The sequence below is a fragment of the Castor canadensis genome, chromosome 12, assembly GCF_047511655.1.
Source record: "Castor canadensis chromosome 12, mCasCan1.hap1v2, whole genome shotgun sequence".
NCBI classification, from domain to species: domain Eukaryota; kingdom Metazoa; phylum Chordata; class Mammalia; order Rodentia; family Castoridae; genus Castor; species Castor canadensis.
In genome coordinates this window covers 29,247,646-29,274,317 of record NC_133397.1, presented here as the reverse complement: position 1 = coordinate 29,274,317, position 26,672 = coordinate 29,247,646, and the positions used below count along the sequence as shown (strand labels likewise).

Here is a 26,672-nt window from a genome sequence, read left to right as displayed (position 1 = left end):
TTTGATGACAGATCAAAATGCCCAAAAGTTCTTTAAAATTCTGCAAACTTAATTGCTTCTAACACATCATGAAAGATACATTGGAAATAGTGACAGTACAGACAGTATCTTGTAACACATTTAAGTGTTCAAACATCTTTGTTTTTGTTCTTGTTAAAACATCATATAAATTGAAATTCAAGTTAAGAAGATGTCAAAACTCATTTCCTATTGGCTTATAAAAAAGAATGAGTCAGAAACCTTTACAATGACTCCTTTCTCCTCAAGAAGACTACTGCCTTCTGTTACAGAGTATGGTAAGTAAATAAGGCAGTTAGTATAAATACTAAATAATTAAGTTAAAAGAGATTGTTCATATAAATAAATAAATATGATTAATGGACTTCTACAATTATGACGAATATTCTTTTGGTAGTACTGTAGGGTTGGTGTCCTCCAGTCTGGAGTGGGTTGGTGGCTGTTTTGGTGAGCTGGGGATTCTGACCACTGAAGGAAGTAAAAGAACAGCCTTTCACGTTATTGCAGATGAGAGACTGAATTGAGGCAGTGTTGATGATTTTAAAACCTACTTCTCCTCCAAAAGTACTCGGTTTCCAGTACTGAGGAGAGCATATGGAGTAACCCATAAGGGCTTTCAAGGAGAACAGTGCTCCCACTTCTACCATGGTCTCCCAAAAGATAGCATCTGGACAAGGCTTATCTATCAAAAGGGCAGGATAGAGCTACACAGCATCAATGACCATTCAGGGTCTCCAGCTCCGCGGTCATTTCTTTGTCTCCTGTAAATTATTCAAATGATGCATAGGGCTTCAGTGAGAAGTGTTTGCGGTACTCGTTTAGAGACTGGTATTTCATCGGTCTGCTCTGGCCAATGGAGGCCTTTGCCAGTTTGTACAGCAAATGGAACATTTCTCGCGCCAGCCACCCTGCCAACATTTTGCCTGGTGACCAATTCCACAAACTGGTTAAGTCCGTGTTCTATCAGGATGGAGTTGTGGTAGAGAAACTGTTTAAAGTTGTACTCCTGCTCATCTATCTAGAAGGTGTTGGGCAGCAGAGGATGCCAGTGGTAAAGTGTGTTAAACTCTGAAGGAACCCAGTTTTGGTACTGGAATTGTTGAATGAACAGCAACTCGGGATCAAACCCCAGATTGAAGTGAGTCGCTCAAGTGCTGCACATAGTCTTGGAGCACAATCTTGATCGTCTGTGCTATTAATGTGAGCCTGGTAGTCTGGAATAACCGCTCATCATCCCATTGGGGTGCTCCTGTTTGAGCACATCCCATACTCTGCTGTGCTGCCGCAGCCAAATTGTGGCATACATCATGAGACCAGGCACCAGACCAAAGACCTCTTGCCCCACAGCAAACCGGAGGTGTTTGGGGAAGCAAGGCAGGTAGATCATTTCTACCTGAGTGTCTTTTGACTGTGGGGGGGTACACCAGGAAGCTCCTTCTTCCCTTTAACCCCCGTGGGAGTTAGGCAGTCATCATATACAGGAGGAAGGGAACTGGTACAGTAGGAGAGGTTAGAGAAGGCATCCTAGTTTATGTAGCCATAGTGTACATTATAAATTGGTGGACTGTCAATCAAATGTGATCTGGACATCAACACATATTTCATTATTGAATTCGCAGGAAGGGAATGTTATTGACAATGTTCCAGACTCCCTTGAAGTGAGTAAGTATTTAATGTACGTTTGAAGTGGTCTTTAGGAGCAATTTTATTCTTCTCAGAAATTCAGGTGTGGAACACGTTTCTCCATAGAATCCGGTCTGGGTACAATCGCACTTGTACTGGCCAAATCCTGTGATCACACATTCCCCTTGGCTTTGACATGGGATGGAACAGCAAGGATTTGTTGAAGCGCTGAACAGTAAGAGATGCTAGTTGCAAATAATTAAAGAGAATACCTTTCAGCCTTCTCTTTTGTATTTCCCCATGTTACATCTATTATTATAATTTGGATTCTTGTCTGTTTATTAATATCAGGGCTTTAACTATTATTAGAAAAAGTATTATTTTTAATATGAAAAAGCTCTCTCTGTTTTAAAAGTCAATACAACCCTAACAAAAGCTTATTTCAATTAAGATAAGATTAATTAGAACTATTTTAATTCTAAGTGATAGGAATTAATAGTTTCAAGGTCATTATATAAGATTATATGGTACAAAATACCTAAGGTAATCTTTCTAAGTATAATGTGAATTTGGACTAGCTTTATTTCTCCAAAATTAAATCCAAGGCCCCTCAGGGCAATATGGTCTAGGATATTTGAATACAAATTGGTTGCATTTCATTTTAATAATTTTTACCACTGCTATTCACCTACATGCAATTTCAGAAATTTGAAGTCAACAAAATCATTTGTACCCAAAGACATTTAGAGAGAGAAAATATGCAGTAATGAAATTTTAATTTGTATTTCCTTGTAGACTAATAGACAAAGATTTGATAAGAGGATGATGGAAGTAAAACATGATGCTTTTATTAATAAGCAAGCAAAAACAGATTTTTTGAGATTTCTATCTAATTAGACATTGTCAGTATGATAGACAAGTTTAGAGTATGTCCCTCTGCTGTGTTAAATGAATGTGCAATTTCAAGGGAATGTAATATAATTAGAAAATCCTTGGTGAATCATTGACATCAGGAAAGACACTAAAATCCCAGCCATAGTCCTTTAAAAAAAACCTCAAATTCCATTAAATGCAAACTCAAGAAAATCAGTGAACTCAGTCACGAAGGTAAAATAAGGAGAATAAAGTGGTCAACATTGTACAGCCCCATGTGCTCAACTCTCTATGCTTTGTTTTGGGAACAGTGACCTTAGTGACAGGAAATTGAAAGTCAGATACTCCTGCAAATACTGCTCTTACTGTGCTTTATTTAAGAAGCAATGGTAGTTGCACAACCAGAGGCCTTTTCTGCAAATGGAGTGCTACTCATGCAATGCAAGCAGCTTCCACTCCTGTCCATAAAGAATCCAATCATGTGAATACAAACTGCTAAGACAAAAGCCACATTGTTCCATTCCTGAGCTTAAAATCCTTCGATAGTTTTCTATCTCACTCAAATGAAAGTTCAAGTCCTTCTCATGGCCCACAAGACCCTAATGAAGCTCCAATTGCCTCACTGAATTCATTCTCTGTTATTCTTCCCCTTGATTATTCTGTTCCAGATGCCCTGGCTCTAAAAAAATGCATTGGACATTATGCATTAGGACTTTTTCATCTGTTGTTTTGCCTGGATTGTTCTTTGCCTACACAGCCACATGGTTTTGTCCCTTGTCTCAGGTTTCTGCTCAGATATGACCTAACCAACTTTATTTTCCTTGACCACCTCACTAAAAAGTGAACAACCCCATTCATCACTCTGTTTTCTCCTTTGTTGTTTCACTTTTCTTCATGGTACCTATAAGTAAGTTCTAACATACTATATATTTTACTTATTTTGTTTAGTTTCTTGAATGTCTTCTCTTAATCAAATTAAAATTCTATTATAGTATTGATGCTTAGAGGACAACCTATAATAAACTAAGTGCTCAAAAATATTTGTTGAATAACAACAAAGGAAGGAAAAAAGTATTAATTTATCCATTAATCATACTTCTTCATACAAAAAAGCGGCAGCGCTGGTTTTATATAAGTTTCAAGGGCTTTTGAATTATATATGGACTCTTTCTTAAAAATGCTTATGGTCTAATACAAGAAATTAGTCTTTTCTATAAGTAACATTAGCAGTGCTGAACACCTCAAGGCCAATGAGTTTTTTTTTTTTTTAATTATTTTATCATGTAACTGTTGTACTGGGTATACACTGTGACATTTACAAAAGTGCTTACAATATATCTTAGATAAATTCACCCCCTCCATCATTCTCCTTTATCCCTCCTACCCCTTCTTAGAATAGTTTCAACAGGTCTCATATTTCCATTTTCATACATGTGTACATAATATTTCCATCAGATTCACCCTCCTCCACCCTTTCCTTTTATCCTCCCCCTCCCACTGTCACCAACCCCCAGACAGGACCTGTTTTACCTTCCTGTCCTCTGTTTTTGAAAAAAGACACTTTTGTTTGTTTAAGGTAGCTATACAAGGAGTGTCATGACATCTCCAGTATATATGTATATCCCCTCCATTTTTAAATACCACCCACAAGATGGAAAAAACTACATACTGCATTCACCTAAAGCAAGCAGAGAAGCCTTATAGAAGAGATAAAATTTGAATTAGTTTTAAATGATAGAAGGGATTTATATGTGGAATGGATAGGGAGAGTATTCAAACAGGAGAAAACAATGTGAACAAAGACTCAAATCCCAGTGGTCATGAGGCACAAATAACATTAAGTTCTTGTGTCTGGCTGCTGCTATATTGGACATAGAAAGGGGAACACAGGAAGAAGTTTGAAAAGGCAGTGAAATTATGTAGAGTCTCATCAAAGATCCATCATGTTAATAGTATTAATTACCTACTTGAATATAATTGCATTGATTTCTACTTGGACCTTGGGCTTTTTTTCTTCATGCTTTGTTTTATTTACTTTGATGGTTCAATTTTTTCTAGGGAAGAATTTGGCAGTGGGTAAGAAGTAGAAGACTTCCAGGAGTCTTTTGGGGTTGATTAATGACTTCTTCTACTTCTCAATCTTAGATCATCTGTCTCCTAATGGATGAAGGGGGCAACCTCTGTGCTTTCAAGGAAAGGCCCAAAATCTTCCCTACAATTGGGGCATGGTGAAATTAGTGGCTGGAAATTAGTGTACCAGAGGGATTAGCTTCACTGGGGAGCTGCTTACCAGGAGAAATTATATCCAAACTAATAAATTCATGACTAATTTTGTCTGTTTTGGATCATTCTTTCAGTGTTCCAAACTAGCCCCCTGTTACTTTTTTCTATAAATGTAAGTTATTTATGTATTTAAAGTAAGGTTTTTATACTTCATTAAAGATAAGCTATTTATTTAAATTTTTTTTTGCTGGTTTAAGCAAAGTTTATCTTTTTTCCCTTTTACATTTTTTATTATTTCTGGTGAATTCAAGTTTAAATTTTTTCACTTCCCCTTAAGGGGAATGGTTATATCTCATTTAATTATTTTTATTTTTCACACTTATTTTCAATTGGCATATAATAATTACCCAAAGTGAGGGGTTTCATTGTGATAATTATGTACATACATGTGATGGACTTTGATCACACTCACCACCTTGTTACTCTTTGTTATCCCCATCCCTTTACCTCCCTTTGACATTTTCTTACAAACATTTGATATGGGTTTCATTATAACCTTTTCATATGTACATATAATTGCTTTGATCATGTTGTCACACTTCACCTTCTCTTTTCCCCATCCTACTACCTGTTGGTTCTTCTCCCAATAGCCCTCCTTTTATGTTCATGTCCTTTTTTTTCTTAAATCTTGATTCTGAGTAAGAGAGACAACATGCTATTTTCCTTTCCGAGTCTGGCTTATTTTGCTAACCATGATGATCTTCAGTTCCATTCATTTTCCTGAAAATGACAATTTCAAGCTTCTTTATGGCTGAAAAATATTTCATTGTATATGTGCATGCATGTGTGTGTGTATGTGTGTACACTGCATTTTCTTTTCTCTGTTGATTTGGAGCTAGGATGGTCGCCTAATTGGCTGCTGTGAAAAATGCTGCTAGAAACATGGTAGAGCAGATATCTCTATTTTTATTGGCCTGTACTCCTTCGGGTATATATCTAAGAGTGGTACACCGGGATCATAAGGTAGCTGTAGTTTTGGTTTTATGATGAAACTCCATACTGATTTCCATAGTGGTACACTAATTTACACTCTTACTAGGGTTCCCCCAACCCCATAGTCACCAGCATTTGTTGTTATTTGTTTTCTTGATGCTTCATGGACTTATTTCTGGGTTCTTTATTCTATTATGTCTTTTTTGTGTGTCAGTACCGTGCTATTTTTCTTATTATGGCTCTGTATTATAACTTGAAGTCAGATACTGTGATGTCTCCAGCATTGCTCTTTTTGCTCAGGATTGCTTTGGCTATTTGGATTTTTTTTTTGCTTCCATGTGAATTTTAAGATTTTTTTCTATGTCTGTGAGGAATGTCACTGGGATTTTAATGGGATTATATTGAATCTGTAAATCATATGGAGCCATTTCCACAATATTAATTCTATAATTCTAATGTCTTTTTTAATATCTTTCTTCCATGCTGTATAGTTGTGGAGGTCTTTCATTTCTTTCTCTTTTTTTGGTTTATTTATTCATTTATTCATATATGCATACATTGTTTGGGTCATTTCTCCCCCCCCATCTCCTGCTCTCCCAAACCCCCCTCACTTCCAGGCAGAACCTGTTCTGCTCTCTTCTCCAATTTTGTTGAAGAGAAGGCATAAGCAATAATAAGAAAGACATAGCATTTTTTGCTAGTTTGAGATAAGGATAGCTATACAGAGAGATTCCTAGCATTGCTTCCATCATTTCTTGCTTAAGTTTTTATCTTGGTATTATTTTAGGCTATTATGAATGGAATTGTTTGCCTGATTTCTTTCTCAGTGGGTTCATTACTGGTATAAAGAAAAGCTACAGATTAAAATCTGTATGTTGATTTTGTATTTTGATAATTCATTGAAAATATTTATAAGAATAAGAGTCTTCTGGTGAAGTGTTTGACTTTTTAAAGTATAAGATCATATTATCTGCAAATAAGTATAATTTCAATTCTTCCTTTTTTGTTTATTTCTCTTTTGTTTCTTTCTCTTATCTTCTTAACTCTGGCTAAGAATCAAACACAATATTTAGAAGAAATGGAGAAAGTGAATACCCTTGTCTTGTTCCTGATCTTACAGAAAATGCTTTCAGTTTTACCCAGTTTAGGGCAATGTTGGTATAGACTTACATACAGCCTTTATATGTTGTGGTGTGCCCCTTCTGTTTTTAATTTCTTCAGTACTTTTATTGTGAAGAGATACTGAATTTTGCCAAAGACCTTTTCTATACTTATAGAGATCATAATGTGATTTTTGTACTTTATTCTGTTCATGTGTTGCAGTACATTTATTGATTGCATATGCTGAACCATTCTTTTATCCCTGGAATGAAACTAACTTAATCATGGTATATGATCTTTTTGATGTGTTGTTAAAGTTAGTTTGTGCTGGGTACTGGTGGCTCATGCCTATAATCCTAGCTATTTGGGAGACTGAGATAGGGAAGATCATGGTTTGAGGCCAACCTGAGAAAACAGCTCACTAGACTTCATCTTCAAAATAACTTAGAGAAAATTGGACTGGGGGTGTGACTCAAACAGTAGAGTGCCTGCTTTGTAAGCATGAAAACCTGAGTTTAAACCCTAGTCCCACCAAAAAAAATGGCTCATAAGTATTTCATTGAAAAATTTTTTCTCTATGTTCATCAAGGAAATTTGTCTCTAGTTTTTGTTTTGTTTAATTTTGTCTTTGTCTAGTTTTGGTATCAAGCTAATACTGTCTTCATAGAATGAGTTTGGTAGTATTCATTCATTTTCTATTTTATGGAATAATCTGAAGTTTCTTTGTTATTTTTGTCCTAGATGATCTGTCTATTGATAAGAGTAGAGTATTTAAGTCAGTCACTATTATTATATCCATACCTATCTGTCCCTTTATGTTCAGTAGTGTCCATTCTATGAAAATGGGTGTGCTAATGTTTAGCGCACATAAATTCAAAATAATTATATCTTCTTGGTGGATTTTCCCTTTATTAATATGCAGTATACTTCTTTTTCTCTTCTGCTAATTTTGATTTGAGTATACTTTGTTAGATATGTACATAGCTTGTCCTGCTTGCTTTCATTCTCTACTTGCTTGGTGTCTCATCGTCTGTCCTTGCACTTTCTGTCTGTTTGCTTGTGTCTTTGCCAGCCAGGTGTGTCTCTTTCAAGCCAAACAAATACTTGGATCTTGATTTTTAACCCAACCACCTGATCTACATCTTTCAGACTAGGAAGTAGTGAAGAGGTCTGGTAGAGATGAACCAATGTGGGTTGCAATACCCAAGGGCATTGAAGGAAGGCTGGGAATCTCTATATATAGTTACCTTTATCTCAAACTAGCAAAAATACTATGTCTTTCTTATTATCACTGGTTTTCTCTTCAACAAAATCAGAGAACAAGAGGGTGGAACAGGTTCTGCCTGGAAGCGTGGGGGGAGGTGGCCCAAACAATGTATACACATGTAAGTAAATGTAAAAATGATAAAATAAAAGGATAAAAGAAAAAAACAAAATAAATAATGTGAAGTCCAAAAAAAAGAAAAATTAAGACAATGTGCAGGTAGGGTTTTTATTGGTAGATGATTACTATTTCTTGTGATTCTGTTTATCTTTTTCTTGGTGGATTCAGCAGTTCTTTTCTTTTGCAGTTTGCCCCTTATTCATCCTAAGATTTTGCTGAATTGAACATGTGATGCCTTCCTAATTTCCATGCATTCATCTATTCCACTCCTGTGTACTCATGTTTGTGACTTTCTTCTTCCTCTGTGTGCTATATTTCCTTATGTATCTTCTGCAATACACGCTTGGTGGACAGTAACTGCTTAAGCTTATAGTTATTTTGAAAGTTTTTATTTATCTATTGAATTTGAAGGATAACTTTGCTGAATATTTTAATCTTGCTTGACTGTTCTGTTCTTTCAGAAATTGAAATATATCATTCCATGATTTTCTGGCTTTTAGGGTTTCTGCTGAGAGGTCTGAAGTAATTCTGATTTGTTTCATTTGTAAGTAAGTTGACATTCATCTCTTGCAGTTTTTGTTGGCAATAATGGCGCCAATAGGTTTCAGTTCTTACTGCACCCTTAAGCTTCTGTTTCCCAGGGTCACGGTCCTGCCTCAAGTCTAGCTTGAGTTCTCTTTCTGCCCCAACCTACAATCAGCATGAACCATAAGATCCTAACAATCAGATCATGCCAAGTCTCACTGAAGGGTATTTAAGCCCCTGCCCTTCTCTCTCTCTCTCTCTCTCTCTCTCTCTCTCTCTCTCTCTCTCTCTCTACTCTCTCTCTGTCTCTCTCGGCTCTCCCCCTCTCCTACCCAACAATAAAGAATCTCTTGACCAGATCACTCCTCTCAGTGTGGTCACTTTGAGGCCTACATTTGGTGCCATGACTCAGATTGGGTCTCCCCACTAATCCTGGTGGGACCCCGATTCCGACTCACCCCACGACCACACTGAGGATGTGACTGGCCAGGACTCATCCTCCTGATCGCTCTCACTTGCATCCAACGCTGGACATCCTTTTGGTGAGTCCACATACCCTTATTGGGCTCCCTTTACAGTCTCTCCCTTCACTGTCTCCAGGGTTCCAGCGTCCCCCTCTTTCCAATCATCTCTGGGGATCAAACAGTAGAGGAAAGGCCTCTTTCCAAATCAGCCTCCGCTTGGGTCTATCTTTGTCATTCTCAGTCTCAGAGGCCACTCCCTAAAAAGCCCGGCACCGGGTGACCCACAGCCCCCTCAGCCTTTTGGCCTTACAAGCCACTAGAATGCAGTGACAATTGCTTCTTGTGCACCTTGTACCGTTCTAGGATATTTGAGCCGCGTTGGGATGCCCCGCGATTCATAATATCCTCCCAATCCCTTTTCAGGACCAGGTTCCAACACGGGGGCCTCCTCCTCTTTGCTGTCTGACTCCCCACTGAGATGCCTCCTCAATAATTTAGACACCTTGGGCTTGACCCCCGATACAAAACCAAAAAATTTGATCTGCTTTTGCACTCAAATCTGGCCCACTTATCCTTTAGACAACCAAAGTCACTGGCCCCTTTTTGGGTTTTTAGATCCCAACCTTTTACAGGACACATAACTACTGTGAGCGATCGGGACGATGGGGAGAGATTCCATATATCCAAGCCTTTTCATACCTCCATGTAAATCCAACTCTCTGCACCACTTGCAAGCCAAAACATGTACTTCAAACCCTCCCTCCATACTTTCTGTTCCCCTGTGCAGACTCTATTAGCCTGTAAACTGGTTTCTAAATCAGCCAATTCCTCTCCCAAACCTCCTCCTTCCCCATATAAACAGACTTCTTGCACTGCTTACCATACTTATCTCCTCCTATCTTCTTGAAAAACTTTCCCCGTCAGGGAGTTAAGCAAGCTACTCCTTGCCAATTCTGGCGTCAAGGCAGTTCCAGCTCTGGAAGAGTTCATGCTCCCTTCTTGTGGGCTGAGACCAAGCCCTGGATTTATTTGGTGACCGGAGAGTGGAGGTTTCGTTTTGCTGAAAGCCTGCCAGTACCAATCAATGGGAGCAACCTGGAGACACAGGTGTTGGCTAATCCCTTAAGCATGTGTCATGCCTCCAGGCTCTGCCTTCCTCTCCCTTACCTAAGGTGTCAGCACACCTTTCTGCCTCCTTTATGGTCTCAACCACATGTCCTTTGTCTCTGTCTGCCTTCTCCTCCTTGGGCTTACTGGGACCCTGCCTCCCATGAAAACTTGTGGCATGGTACCTTATGACTTAAGTTATTCCAACTAGTTTGCCAGGCCTCTCAGGCTAAAGTAACTTTAAGTCAGCTGCCTTACAAAAGCACTTACAAAAAACTGCAGCTGCCATGCTCATGCTATAACTCCGCCCCCACAAGGGGAGGAAGGAAAGCAAACAGGCACACCTGTGCACAGGATGCTGGCTTCTGGACACAGCAAAAACGCCTGCCATAGCTAAGAAAATCTGTAGAGAGGACCCAGTACATCCTGGGCTGCCAACCACATGTGGTGATGGCTGTAGCCTGCCATCACTTCCCCTAGAATAAACGCGCGCAGAGTACACAGGAAGGGGGGAGGGGCGATGGGCCGCAGGATCAGGCCTAGGCAGTCAGGGTCATTTCTCCCAGGTGTGGTTGGAGGGAGTGGTGCCTTGCACAAGTCCTGCTCCTAGCCCCACCTCACACCTCAGGGCATCAGACCCAGCCCTTGTAATCCAATTGTTAGCTCAAGGTTATAGTTCCAGAAATAACAAAATAGACATTACTGTGGTCTCTAAACTTCTCATTTAGAGTGTTCTATACCTTTGGCCTCAACATAAATTTTTCCCTCCAAATATTAACACTAGTTATCCCGTATAGTACTGTTATTGGCCTGAAATGCCTTCTAAATGCCCTTCTCTAACTTTACAAATGATTTCTTTGTTAAAAAGGTAGACTTTATTAAAGAGGCTGCCTGCTGTTAGCTAAAAGACAGGATCCTAACATCTTGTTCTTTCTAGATTGGACCTGCACCTTCCAGTCTTCTGGCTGGTAGATGTTGGAAGCTTTGTACTGAGTGACCAAGAGAAGTGGCCTTCACAGGGATCCTTAAATTACAATACCATACTCCAATTAGACCTTTTCTATAAAAGTAAAAAAGTAAACTGAGGTCCCCTATACAAATTTCTACCTTCTAGGCCACCCCAATACTCAGAACCTCTTAATGAGTGCTTCCCTCTCCAACAGGCAATGGTAGGAAGAGGGCAAGTCATATGTCCCCTTCCAGTTATCAGATCTAAGGGAAATTTAAAAACATCTAAACAGCTGTACTGATGCACAGACAAATATAATCAAGCCTTTATCTCTGTGATCCAAACCTTCCAACTGACATGAAAGGATATTTTGCTTCTACTAGACCAGACTCTTATCTCATTAGAAAAGCAATGGGTTCAGGCCCAGGCCACTCAGGTTGGAAATGATTATAAGGCTCAAGCAGTAGAGTGCTGCTTTACAAGCATAAAGTACTGAGTTCAAGCCCAGTACAGCCAATGTAAAATAATAATAATAATATTTGGGGCTGAGGAAGTAGCTCAATGGGAGAATGTCTGCCCAGCATGTGCAAAGCCCTGGGTTCAATTCCCCAGTATTATTAAAAAAAATAAAAAATGGTAAAGAAGATAAGTGGCATTAATGTCACTTCAGCCATCTCATAGTAGAAAAACGTAGTTTAACCTAGACCAGATCCCTCATTCTTCAAGTGAGGAAACTGAGGCCCAGAACAGTTCAGAGACTTGCTCTCCAGAGTGTCAGGTGTCAATGTAAAGTCTTACCTTTCTACAGCATCTTAAGGACGCTATCAGAAAGCATACCACGGTGAACTCAGAGTCCCAGGTGAGAGAGGTTCTCCTCAGAGATAAATTTCTAACAGTCAGCCCCAGATATTCGTAAAAAACTCAGACTGTGGCTGAAGGGAAAAGTCATTGAACCAAGTAACACAGCTAGCCATGTCTGTATTTATGGCCATGTCTGTATGTCCAGGACCTTACTAACAAGAGAGAAAAAGATAAGAGACACCATGGCCTCATTGCTGCTCTCAGAGAGGGCCCCACCCGACTGGGGCCTGTATCCTGAACTTGCTACCATGGTGGACAGGAGGGGCACTTTCTGCAGAGAATGCTTAAGGGGGGACAGCTTGGGAGACAGCCCCACCCCCAACCGGGACCCTGCCCTCTGCAAGGGTAACCACTGGAGGTCTAAGTGCCCCCATCACCAGATGGAAGGTGAGGTGCCATCTCTTATGTATTGATGGGTCCCAGCCTCCTGTCCACACTCCACTTCTTGGCATCAATGTTGAGGAGCCATAATGGCAGAAAAACAAAAAGTCATTTTCCTCCTAGACAGTGGAGCCTGTTTCTCTATTTTACCTTTTTCTCCTTGTCCCCGGTCCAATGACAAAAGTTATCCCTTGGGACAAATCTAGCCAGTCCTTAGAGTGCTAGTTTACCTGGCCTCTGGCCTGCTCTCGTGGAGACCTCCTCTTCTGTCACTCTTTCCTCATAGTACCTAAAACTCCAGTGTCCCTGCTGGGATAGGATTTAGTATCTCAATTAAAAGCTCAAATTCTCCTCCCTCCAGGCAGCTATCTCTGCTGCCCCCTCCTTCAGGAACAAAGAGACTACACAGTGTGGACTGATGAGATGAGTGTAGGGTGAGCCAGGATGGCCCTCCCTATTCAAATAAAACTCAAAAATCCCTCACAGTTTCCACACCTAAAACAATATCCCCTCAAGCCTGAGGGACAATGAAGCCTTATGCCTATTCCTTAAAACAATAAGGGCTACTAATTAGTTGCTCCAGCCCCTATAATAAATTTAAAATTCTTCTAAAAGTTAATTTTTAAATACAAGTTACAAATTAAACAACTGGAAATGATATAGATAGGTAATAAATGTATTTTTTGAGAAGTTAAAGGAAAAAGAAATGGTTTTTTGGATGAGAAGGGATTTTGTAAAGAAGGGTTTGTCCTAAAGATTGTTTCAAATAGGAAGGATAAGGACAAACCATCAAAGGGTTTAGTATGTTGTATGAAGGTCTGAGTAAGTTTGAAAAGTGTATAATAGAAGCTTCTGTGTGTGATAAAGTAAAGTTGAATATTGGCGTGTGATAAAGTTAAAGTTGAATATAATCTAAGAGTTGCCTGAAAGATTTTTAGGGTCATGTCAAACTAAAATCAAATCCTCTATGTCTATGAAATAACAAGGTTATCTTAATATTGTTCTGCTCTGAGTAACATCTACAAAAACCATTACAGAGAAAGATTTTATCAAAGAAAGTATTTGTGTTTTCTGCTGATCTTGTCAAGCTTTAAGTACTACTAAATCAGAGTTCATTTACATATTTGCTTATGTGTCTTAAATGGCCACCTTGTAACAGTGTTATGTTATACTTTATCTAAATATGGTGCAAACATTTAAAAGGTTAAAAGTGTCAATTTATATAAAACAATGAGCTAAAGCTCTCTTTTGTCCAAGAGTGTTATATTTAAATCCTGACAGCTCCTTCCTCCCACAGGTCACCTACCTAGGTGTGGCCTTAAAGGGACAGACTCACTCCCTGAATCATAAATGCATCAACCCAATCTTCCGTTTCCCAACCCCCATACCATAAGACAGGTTACGGCTTTCCTGACAGTTACAGGATTTTGCAGAATTTAGATCCCTAGGTATGCAGCCCCTGTGCAGACACCTTTTTATGCTCCTTGTAATATTCCTATTTGGGTCTTAGATAATGTATGACTACCCATTTCTCTTAGAAAACTTGCCTCCAACAGACTCTGGTCCTCTGGCTGACTACCTGCCTTCTCAGGGAACGTCTCAGAAAGCATGCAAACCATATCCTTCCCCACCCTATAACAATTTCTGTTAAACCAGGGCATCTTGTTCTCCAAAAAGGACCTTCTACCCTATCCATTGGGACTTCTATGGACCAGCCCTCATCTGGTCATTCTCATGACACCCACTGCTGTCAAGCTCAATGAGTTCTCCCAAAGACTGCACCTCTCAAGAAACAATTAGAAAAATGGAGAAGGGAATTGGAGGACTCTTGAAATTGTCTAGGGAACAACATTTCACAGTGGTTCTCCTAGCCAATGCCCATCCTGATGCCTATGTTTCTTGCTCTCCTATTCTTAAGCTTCCTCCTTTGTATCACACTACATGTCTGCTATTGCTAATCAAAAATTTAACCAGTTGTACCTCCAGGGATACCAACCTCTCCAAAATGCGAGGACAGTTGGCTGATACCCACCATGCGGAGGTTGGAGGATTGGCTCGAGACTCTTTACGACCTATGGCTACAAGGGACATTCATCAACTTCAGGAAAGAGGAAATCTTCATTTTCGGAGCCTGGGTGTACACCATCATGAGGCTCACCACCCCAACATTGTTTGCCAACTAACCCTCCCTTCCCCTATGCCACCCCTTCCCAGCTCAAAGAAGCCAGAGCAAACACAATACCCCCCTTCCTTAACAAACAAAAAAGGGAGGAATGTTGGCAATAATGGCGCAGATGGGTTTCAGTTCTTACCACACCCTTAAGCTTCTGTTTCCCAGGGTCACAGTCTTGCCTCAAGTCTAGCTTGAATTCTCCTTCTGCCCCAACCTCCAATCAGCATGAACCATAAGATCCTAACCAATGAGATCATGCCAAGTCTCACTGAGGGTATTTAAGCCCCTGCCCCGCCCCCCCCCCTCTCTCTCTCTCTCGGCTCTCTCCCTCTCCCACCCGGCAATAAAGAATCTCTTGGCCAGATCACTCCTCCCCGTGTGGTCACTTTGGGGCCTACAGTTTTCAAAATTCATTCTTTGTGCTTCAGTCTTGGTATTTGAATTGTAATGCAGCATGGAGAAGTTATTTTCTGGTCATGTCAATTCGGTGTCCTAAATGCCCCCTGTACTTGGATGTCCATGTCTTTCCAAATATTTGTGAAAACTTCTGCTATGATTTCATTGAATAGGTTCTTTGTATCTTTATATCAGCTTCCTCTTGTACCCTATGAATTCTTAGGCTTGTCTCTTGTTCATGTCCAAGAGTTCTTGAAATTTGTGGCCATGATTGTTTATTTTTCTTTATTGCTGTCTGAGTGAAATGTTTCTTTGATTTTGTCTTCAATCTCCAATCTTCTTTCTTCTACTGTTTGTATGACACTGGTAATGCTATCCACTCATGTTTTTTGTTTGATTTATTGAACTTTTCATTTTGAGCATTCCTTTTTTTTCCCCCAGAATCTCAATATCCTTAATGAATTTTTTTCCATGTTGTTGACTTTCTTGCCCAGATCTTAGATTGTTTCTTTATATCCTTCATTTGTTTAAATCCTCTGGGAGAACATTGGTCATTTTTAAAAAATAAAGTTTTGAATTAATTGTGTGGCATTTCAGCCCTTTCAGTGTCTTTGGATTTGGTTATTGATGTGTTATGAACTTTTGGAGAAGTCATATTGCATTGTCTTTTCATATTACCTGTCTTCTACTTTGTGATTTGCACATCTGTGAGGTTGGAAATCTCTTTCACTACTACTCAGAGGAGAGAAGACATATATAAATAAGGAAACTAGTAATACAAAACCAAACCATATATTAAAATATAATAAGCAAATTAGATCAACTACATTCCCATATATTGAAGAAAGGAATAGTGTTCTTATAGAATAAACTATGAATTTTAAATTATTAAAGTTATAGGTATTAAAATTGAGTAGTAAAAAGAAGAGAGAAGGAATATGGGGAAAGGGGAAGAAGTATATGGAATGAAAGTATGGTAAATAATATATTTGTGAGCACTGTATAATTATTACAGAGAAAGGTAATAGAGAAAGAGAAAAAAGTAGAATGTAAACTTAAAAAATAGAAGTAGTATCTATTCTTTGCTGAGAAGAGTGAATAGCAGCTATGCTCCATCATGGCAGCAGATACCTTCCTCCAATCTCTGGCTGTCAGAGTTCAGTCTGTGGCTTTCCCATGTGTTCACTCCCAGTTCCCTTCTGTGCATGAAGTAATCCATCATTCCCCTCCAGGTGCAGCCTGGAAGTCAGTGATTGGCAAAGACTGTGAGACTATGGCAGTGGCATAGTTGCAGCAGCAACTATGCTGGGCAAGATGGATCTGGTGGCTCAGCAATAGCTGTGGGAACTGGGGAGCTCCAGTTTGCAGCAACAGTTGCAGAGGGCAGGGCAGCTCCAACACAAAACAGCAGATTGTAGAGCAATTTCTGTGCAGCTAGCACTTTCCACCCGAGAACCCTGGGTAATGTCTCATAGTGTGGAGTGAACTTGGGCATGCCCCATTAAGTTTGCTTAGTTCATGGGATTATCCTGTGGTTTATGGCACAAGACAGCTCTGGCTCCTCCGAATAGAGATTTACAGGTGCTACCCAAGTCTTATGGGCTGATACTCTGGTTAGAAATTGTCGCTGAGCCTTGTGACTAGCTCTCTTGACACACTTGGAGAGGGAAGAGAAGGAGCAGTAGTACTACTTGGATCAGTGGGTGTGCCATGAAGTTTGCACACTGTATTCTTTGTGGATTATGCAAAGCAGAGTGTTTATGGCACAGGGCTGTGCTGGGGTCATACAGAGAAAAGTTTTCCCTGCTCTAAAGTTGGATGCTTCTAGGTTTCTCCTGGTGTCTTAACTGTCTGCCCTACTGGTAATCCTCCCCTGTAATTCTAAGCCACTCATCTTTCCTTTTACCCACACACATGAAGTTCTATTTCAGATTTGTGGGAATTCAAAAATATGAGTGAGATGTGTCTCTAATCCTTCACCTTGTCCCTCCTTCACCACTTAATTACTTTTAAATCTAATGAGATCTAAGCCTTTTTTCCTTCATTGAATCTTTTTAAACCCTTATTGGTGACATTTTAATTTCCTCTGCCACATTTTTATACATGTAACTTTAAACCTTTTAACTCTGTACATTTTTTCACTATTCTGTAATGACCTATTTTTTGCTGTTTTTTTCTTCTTCTTTAACTTTTTAATGATGAAATAAAATTTTTTATATGAATTAATGAGATCAAATGCAATAAATGCATAAATGTGGTAAGAAACTTCCTCAACTTTTCCCACACCAAATTCCCAACCTATCGTCTTCTGCCCACCCAGTTACTACCTCTCATAAGGTGGGGAAAGACAGTGTTACAGAAAAATCATTTTGAAAAAATCTGAGAATTTATGAGTTAGTTTTTCAAAGTCTTGTGCAAACACACACACACAAATAGCATCATTATTTTTACTGGATGACATTGTATACTCACACATCCTTATCCTCTTTCAGGAGAAAAGCATATTTTCTATATGTTATGGTCTCTGATAGCCAATGCATATCTAGTAAACCAAGTTCAAATCCTGCCAATAAGTTAAGAGGGAATACAGTGAGTAAGCTCATATCAAGGAAAAGAGCCTCACTCAGATAAAGGATCTAATGGCATTGCGTCTCCCAATAGATACCCAAAAATGGATGAGCAGGACGGATACCTCATCCAAATATCTTGCCCTAATTTTAAATCAGGTGTCAGCATGCTTTCTCACTCTGTTTTTCCTCACCATTGAAATCAAGGAAATACTCTTTAAATAAATAACTAAATAAACTTTGATCAATGTGCTCCTTACTGTGTCTTGCCTTTACCATCATAGGTGAAACTCAGAAGTACCTATAGGTTACAGTGTGTGGAGAGCTGCCTAACTCAATGAGCCTTGGGGTACCAACTTCTGAGACCCTTTTTGGATTTTTTGGGAGGGTGCCAGGAATTATTCTGATAATACTTGTGTCCTTAAAGAGGATGTAATGACAAATCAGATTCAGATTGAGTTGTTTTAATCATGCTTATTATTTTATCATTTGGATGTTCCAGATCTCCAATTTAGTCTCTTCTCCCTGGTTGGGATGCTTCAGTAGTTTCCCAAAATTTTTGCAATCAACTTCAACATTTTATGTCTCCCTTTTTAATTTTCTGGCTATGAAATTTCATCCTACTTGCGATCACCACTGAGTATACTATTCTTGTTTCTACTATAAGCTTCTTTCCCAGGAAGAAAGCCTTCTTTCCAAAGAAGTCACACTACAGCAGAAATAATCTGGCTTAAAGGCCTTCACATACACATGGACCAGGACAGACATGTACTACCTGGGTTCAAAATTGAGTAGGCCACAATTTGAGAACAAGCTGAAAATCCATTTAGGTGGAACTCAAGTGATAGTTCTAGAGACTTGGAACACCTGAAAGATTTTGATCCATAATAACTATAATGGTTTAAATGTAGTTTTTCCTTCCTGAAAACTCATGCTCAATTTTAGTTCCCATTGGGAGGATTAAGATAATGGAAACTTAACCCTACTGTGATATTTAGCGATGTGGTCTTTGGAAGGTAAGTAGGATTAGGCAGCCATTAAGTTGCAGATTGGATGCTGGTAATTTTCTAAGAAGAGAGGGACCAGACAACACAGAAACACATTTGTCTCTCACCAAAGGTATAGCAACAATTTGGAACTCTGCTAGCAAGAAGCCCATCAGAAGATGCAGTCACTTGACACTGGATTAGAACCATGAACCTAAATAAACCTCTATTCTGCTAGCAACAGAAAACTAACAGGCTAATACAAAGACAAAGACTCTTCTCCTGGAATCATACAGGATGTATTCTTAAAAGAACACTTATATTTTGATATTTCTGATGGTGCTTTTTAAAAAAAATATTATTGAGCTTATAAGGAAAATCACTTTGTATAACATTGGGACAATTTAGGGGAATTTCGCATAGCTCCTTAGACCTTTAAACTTAAGATGAAATGTTTAGAAGGAGTATAAGGAATTTACACACACCAAATCCTAAGTCTTCTAAGAGATAGAATAAAATATACTTTTATATAAAATGTCTATGGGATTTTACAGTTTATTCAAACAGGTAATTTTTAATAAAGATAAGAGGGAGGAAGGGAAGAATGGATGGAGGGATGGAAGGATGGAAGAAAGGAACAGAGGGTGGGAAAGAAGGAGGAAAGAAAACTGTTTAGTGTATTTTACTTGGAAAATGTAGAAATTATTCTAATTTTTTCTCACTTTAGTTTTATCCATTATAATTTCCATAAGAAGTTATATGAAAATATCAGGCATTAAACTGATAATTAGACTGTCTCATGGCCTTCCAGCCCTGCTGTGAAGATTCCCTCAGTTTCATTCCCCAAGGCTCTATGAAGATCATTCTGAAGCACAATATGAGGCAGCAGGTTATTTCATGAAAATCAGCCAAAATTTCCTTTATTTCCTTTTATCACTTGACTCATGGTTAAGCCTCTGGAGGGATATGTGCGAGGTTACCTTCAAGTGTCTATAGCTCAAGGAGGACCATTGCACTCTGTAATTGGAAACTTTATATCAGCATTAGATGGGCATTTTATCACAGAGAACCTCAAAGTCAGAAGCAGTAAATTGGAATTTGGGGAATCTTGTCATTTACATACTCTCACCCAACATATGGCAGTATCTGTAGATGCCAACCACTGTCACTCTTAATTAAAAATTTAGACAGTAGGCATGCAGAAGTATGAAGGTTTTCTCTAAGCTCTTTTACATTATTCAACCTGTCCATATGTCCACCAAAGGAAAAAAAAGAGTAAAAATAAGAAAGGGCAAAAAGTCCAGAGGTTGAAAATTTGTTTTCCTTGATATAATATCATATTAAAACTCTGTGAACATATTTATATGAAGTTTACAATCTGATAGGGCAGTGGAAGTTTCATATAACTACACTAAATATAAAAACTGGGCAATATTAATTTTAATCTTTGACATTTGCATATAGTTGAAGTTACTTTTTTCCATTGTTGAAACAAATGTATTCACAAAGAAAATACATCTTAGAAGAAGAAAGTATAATCCCCTTATACAACAGATGACATGTAGGCATTTTCAGACGTACTTCTGAACTGATGTTAATTACAAATCTTTTCAAATTTATTATGTAAAACATCTACTAAGATTTTATCAGTTTAGTTTCTATAGATTATACTAAAAGACAATTAATTCTAATAAAATAATCTTCAATTGAACTTAATATAATGTATTTCTTTCAAGTATTATTCATCTTAATTGGTCTTCATAGTTTTATTTGAAATTTATGGGGTTTGTGACTCTGTTACTTGACATCACCCACAAATTTTGGGAAAGCATTCTTTTTATTAGCATATATTAATCGTAAAATGAAATTTTATTGTTATATTTCCATGTATCCATATAATATACCTTGATCAAATTCATCCCATTATTGCATTTTATTGTCTCCCCTACTCTCTTATTAACCAATCTTTAATAAGTTTAATTATTCTATTTTCATACTCCTATATGAAGTACTTTGATCATAATCATCTCCCCATCACCCTCTCTTTTTAATGTGTTGCAGGTATTTTTTGAGAACTTTTGTGTCTGTGTTCATCAAGCCTTAGGTTCATTGTTAGGTAATTTACTTGAGATCTCCCTGATTTTTAACATAGTACATACTTTCCTCTAAATGCTGCCTTAGCAGTATCTCAAAGGTTCTAGTATGTTAGGTTTTCTTCAATGATCTACTGTTCATTCATAAGTAAATTTTTCATTTTTCTATTTCTATGCACAAGTACATAATATTTCCACTACAGACCTGTTGAAACTATTCCAGGAATGGGGGGTTATAAAAGAGAATGATGGAGGGTGTGAATTCAACTATGGCATATTGTTAGAGCTTCTGTAAATGTCACAATGTACCCCAAGTACAACAATAATATAAAAAAGAAAAATAAGTAAAAATCTCGGTATCCATGTGTTTGAATATTTTCTGTAGTTTCTGTTGCTGTTGATTTCTAGTTTAATTTCATTGTGGTCAGATAAAATGTAGGATATTTTTTCAATATTCTTGTATTATTGAGACTTGCTTTAAAATATGTTGCATTTTGGAAAATTTCTGTGGGATGCTGAGAATTTCTATTCTTCTGCTATTGGGTAGAATATTCTGTAGGTGTCTGTTAAGTCCATTTGACTGATAGTGTTATTTAATTATATTTAAAAAATTTTTTTGATCTGGATGATTTATCTTTTGATGAAAATGTAGTTTTGAGATCTCTCACTATTACCGTTTTGGGTTCCAGCTGGGCTTTTATGTCCAGTAGTGTTTGTTCTAAGAAATTGAAATTGAGTATGCTGATGTTTGGTGAATATATGCTTGCAATCATTATATCTTCTGGATTAGATATATATTGATATATTTATCAATATGAAGTGACCTCCTTTGTCTTTTCTGAATAATTTTGGTTGAAGTGTGTTCTGTCAGTTATGAGTATAGTCACTTGCTTTGCGGTTTTATCCCATCATTTTACTTTGAGTCTATGTTTGTCTTTTCCAGTTGGTGTGTCTTTTGTAGGAGACAAATGTTTGGGTCTTGCTTTTTAATCTAATCTTCCAGTCTATGTCTTTAGTTAGAGAATCAAGACCATTTACATTCAGATTTATTACTGAAATGGATGTAGTAACTCCTTTCATTTTGTTACTTTTGTACTGTTGGATTTTTCTCTATTCCTCATTTGGTGTTTATCTTCCTCCCTCCTTCTCCTTCTTCTACCCCTCTTCCCCTTCTTCTACCCCCTCTTCCCCTTCTTCTTCCTCCTCACCTTCCTCCTCCTCCTTCTTCATCATTCACTTCTCTTCCCTTTCTGTAGGATACTTTTAAGTATTTTCTGCAGCACTGGCTTAGCAGTCATGAATTTCTTTACTTTTTGTTTATTATGCAAGGCTTATATTTTTCCTTCAATTGTGAAGGATAGCTTTGCTGGATACAGTAACCTGGGTTGGCCATTGTTTCCTTTCAGGACTAGAAAAATATTATTCCATGCCCTCCTTGCTTTTAAAGTTTTAGTTGAGAAATCTAATATTCTGATGGATTCACCTTTATACCTGACTTGTTGCTTCTCTCGCACAGCTCTCAATAGTCTTTCCAATTTTGTGTACCTAGTGTTCTTATTGCAATATGTGTTGTATATGTCCTTTTATGATTGGAGTCTTAAGATGCTTCTGTAACTGGATCAACATCTTTTTCTTAAGGTTTGAGAAGTTTTCTATTACTTTATTAAAAATGTTTTCTATGCCTTTGACTCTCATCTCTTCTCCTTCTCCAATCTTCTGAGGTTTTTTTTGTTTGTCTTATTGCACTTTTCATTTCTAGAATTTCACTTTGTTTTGTTCTCTATAATTATACATATTTGATAAATTTCTCTTTCATGTCCTTCATTGTCTCTTTTATTTCATCCAGCTCTTTCTTTGTGTTCTCTTGATATTAACTCAGGTGTTTATTCATGTCCTCTTTAATTTCATTGATCATTCCTATAATCATTGTTTTAAATTCTTTGAGATTTCATCCATTTCACTACCATTGGTTCACTATCTGTGGTTGTTACTACAGAGTTGTTGAGTTTTTGACAAGTCATTTTGTTTTCATATTTCTTGGTCTGAGTTGGGATTTGCACATCTGAGTTCAAGTTGTTAGTTGGAACTTTAAATCATCAGTATTTTTTCAGAGGAAACATTCTCAGTGTTCAGGAAGGACAGTAGCAGCCAGGTTGAGGTGCTTTTTCTCTCCAGTGGAGTTGGAGTACACTTCAGTAGCCAAGCATTTGCCCTCATGCCCAGGGACAATAGGACTGATTTTTAGGCCTGAAAACTAGCTCCAGTCTCTTATAGATGGGCCAGTTGTCCATTTCTGGTTTGTATTCATTATAGAAGCTTTCCTTCTTTGTGCGCTAGGAGATGTTGTGGGCCACAGGGAACTTAGCCTGTGGGCTATGCCGGGTGGTACCTATTTATTCCACAAAACCCCCAGTTTGTTTCCCTAGTAACAGAAAGCAGCCAGGCCTATACGTGTCTGCCAAATGGATCAGAGGGTGACAGGTGGAACAAGCAGAGCATGGTGTTTTGCACTAGCAGGGAGAGAATTGAGGGACTGATGCACTCTGCCTGCTGGTTCAGTGCTTGCAGACCCTACCACTGCTCACCACTGTTGAGAAAAAAGTCAGGGGAAGAAGACAGAAATGGGAGGCTCTGCTCAGCAGCAGAGGCAGGTTTATTTCGGGATAAACTCTAGCCAGAGATATCGAGAGAGACCAGAGTGCCGCCTCTTACAGGTGTGGGATTTTATAGGGCTGTACAGGTTGTTTTCAGGATGTCATCTTTGGGGCAAGTGTTCGATTGTTCAGGCAGGTTTGTTACAGTGGAGGTTGACTTAGTTCAGGACAGTTGGCTACATCGCTTAATGGAAACCTTCAGTTGGCAGCATCATTTATGAGAAATGAAAAATTACTTCAAGGAAGCAGAAAGCAATGTAAGGTGACATCAGAAATAGCAGAAGCAGAGTAGGATGAGCCAGTGGGTGAGCCTTGAGATGGTTGCCTGGTTTTAAGATGACCATACTCTTGTTCCAACAACCACCGTGTGGTGGGAGAAGGCAGTGGAAATCATGTGGTTCAGAGGACCTACCTGGGCTCAAGGTTCTCCATTGCACCTGGCAGCAAACCATCACTGAGACTTATTTCCTGGTGGTGGGTCTCAGAGCTTTGGGATGACACTCAGCAGTTCCCATCCTTGTGGGGGGAAGTCTATGAAAATCACATGGTATGGGTTTGGAGCTTTCAGTCCTCTCTAGCATCAAACACACTGTGGAATTCAGTTCTTAGAAGTGTGTCTCCATGCTTACACACACCACCTGGCAGTTCCTCTCCCTGTAAAGGGGAAGAGATTGTAGAAATCCTGTACTTTAGAGGGTCTGAGTTTAGAGTTTTCAGTCGTACCTGACAGCAAATACACTGGCTACGGTTCCTAAAGGTGGATCTCAATAGTTTTAAACCTTGCCCAGCAATTCTACTCCACATGGAAGAAGGAAGCTGTGGAAATAATGGGCCTGAACTTGGGGCTTTCAGTCCTGCCTGGCAATAAACACATGTAAGGGTACAGTTCCTGGAGTTGGTCTCAGTGCTTCCACACTCCTCCAGCAGTTCAGTTCACTTCCTTATGTGTGGGGAAAAAGGCTGTTGAAACTTTGTGATTCCATGGGGCTTGGGTCCAGGGCTTTCGGTTCTGCTTGACAGCCAATGCCATAACCAGGAGGCAAGTCCTAGGGGCCAAGCACTATGTCAGCCATGAGCTCACTACTTTGTATCCACTGTGAAGCTCAGGTGAAAAGACCTGGCCCCTTCCAGGAAGGAAGGGCCTCTGCTCACCATGCCCTTCACTGTCCAAGCTCCCTGCTATTTAATTTTCTCAGTAAGACCATGTGAGACCTTATCCTTCTCCACAACCTCCTTTTATACCCATCTCCCACTGAGCCTGGATTGTTTCCTGATTTTAAGACCCAAGAGTACCCCATAGGCCTTCTCATAATACAGTGACTTGCTATAGCTATGTGAGATAAGGGAGTGACGAAATATCTTTTTTTTGCCAGTGCTAGCTAGCCTTCCATACTGAAGCACTCCTGCTGTCACCAAATCCTACATTGGATTAAGGTTTGTAGGAAATTACCAGTCCGTCACTAGGACCATCTGGCTTGCTTTATTGCTGTGTATTCATCTTCTCTTTTCTCTCTCTTTATTCCTGGGAGATGGAGTTTGAGACTGTTTTGCTTTTCACTTTGACCTTTCTGTTTTTCCATGTTCGTCTTCTGTCTTGCCAACTCCTTCATGATTCTCAATGCTCTTCCTCTCTTTCTTTCTTCAGAGTATAGTCATACTTTTTCTATCCAACTCTTCTCATTCACAGAGTCAAAATGGAGGATGCTTCTAATCTGCTATCTTGCCCTTATTTTTTTAAAGTTATTCTTTCTTCAAATATTTCTTCTGTTTTTGTCTTCTTTCATTTCTTTTGGGATTCTTAATAAATATCTGCTAAATCTGGGTAACATATCTTCTAATTTGTACTTACCGTGCTTTGGCCTCTTCAGTTTCATTTGGATGCTTTTCTTGCCTTTCTTCTGATTCATGAATTCTCTTTCCATTCGTACCTAATCTTGTTTTCAACCTATCTAATGAGTTTTTATTTTTGGTAATTATACTTTTTAGAGTTAGAATTTCTACTCATTTTTTTTCTTTAAAATAAGAATTTCATGTTATGTACTTTCTAACACTTTGGTAGCACCTTAAAGAGAATAGTATTTTTTTCTCAACATGAGCTTAATATTTCCACTGTGTGACATATCTGTGAGTCTTTGTCTGTTGTCTATCATTTATCTTTTTAAAAAAATTTTTCCCTTCTTTCCACGTGTTCCTAGGTATCCTAGCATGCCAGAGATAGCACTTGCAAACTGATAGAATGATTTGAAGCCAAGGTGATGATATTAATGTTATTATCATCCAGAGAGGTTTCATTTACTTTCTTAGCTTTCCAGAATCACCTTGCTCCAATTTTTCTGGTCTACTTCAATGACTTGACATTGGATGCAATGTATTTCAAGACTAATTTACTTCTGGCTCAATATTTGGGTTCCTAAATTTAAGTCAGGAAAGTTCACCCAGATATTTCACCTTTAGCTTGCTGTGCAGTTCAATATTTATCCCTAAAACCCTTGAAACTCTGTCAAAGACCAGTTCAGTTTCTCATGTGAAGTAGCAAACAATTCAAATTCTCAGCTCATCTCTCTAAATTCCTTCTTCTCTTACATCTCAGTCCAGTTATTTATCATTACTTTGTTAGTTGTTCAGTGCTTGGAGAGTAATATTTTTTCTGATCTATATTTTTAAAATTACAATCAGAAAGATGGTTGGTTCAAATTATTCAGTCTGACATTACCATAAACAGAAATGCTTTTCTGATTACTCATAACTGGGGAGTTTTTAAAACACAACCTAATGACTACACTGATATGCATACACAACCATGAAATTGTTTTACTGGGAATGAAGATGAGGTAGATCTAATTAGAAACTGTCCCATTAATCCCAAATCTGTCCCTTCTGTAGTGATGGGTAAATGCCTCAATAGCTCTGTTTAATGATTGCCCTATAATTCAAAAGGAATTTATAAAATAATCTATCTTTAAAATAAAGAATAAGTAAAATAAATTAGGGCTGACAGATTATGCACTAGGAACAGAAATGGACCACATACAAAAACATAAATCTTGTTAAAATTCAGGACAAAAAGTAATGTCCTAAGAAAACTTATATATCAAAATAAATTAGAGTTTGAAGATGTTCATGTGGTAATCAATTCCAAATGATTCTCATACATTTATATATCTTCAGGTCTACAAACTTTAAATGGTAAAGAGAGAAGTGGGTGAGTGGAATGATAGGAACTGACAAATGGTTACCTACCTCTTATTCCCACCACTGATTTGGCACACCAGGAAAAGCTCTTAGGCAGCAAGTTGTTCAT

The 26,672-nt window shown here is 38.4% G+C and overlaps 1 pseudogene; it reads right to left on the bottom strand.

The window, feature by feature from the left end:
* Positions 1–391: 391 nt before the first annotated feature.
* LOC141414718 (prostaglandin G/H synthase 2 pseudogene) lies at positions 392–26,672 on the bottom strand (annotated as a pseudogene).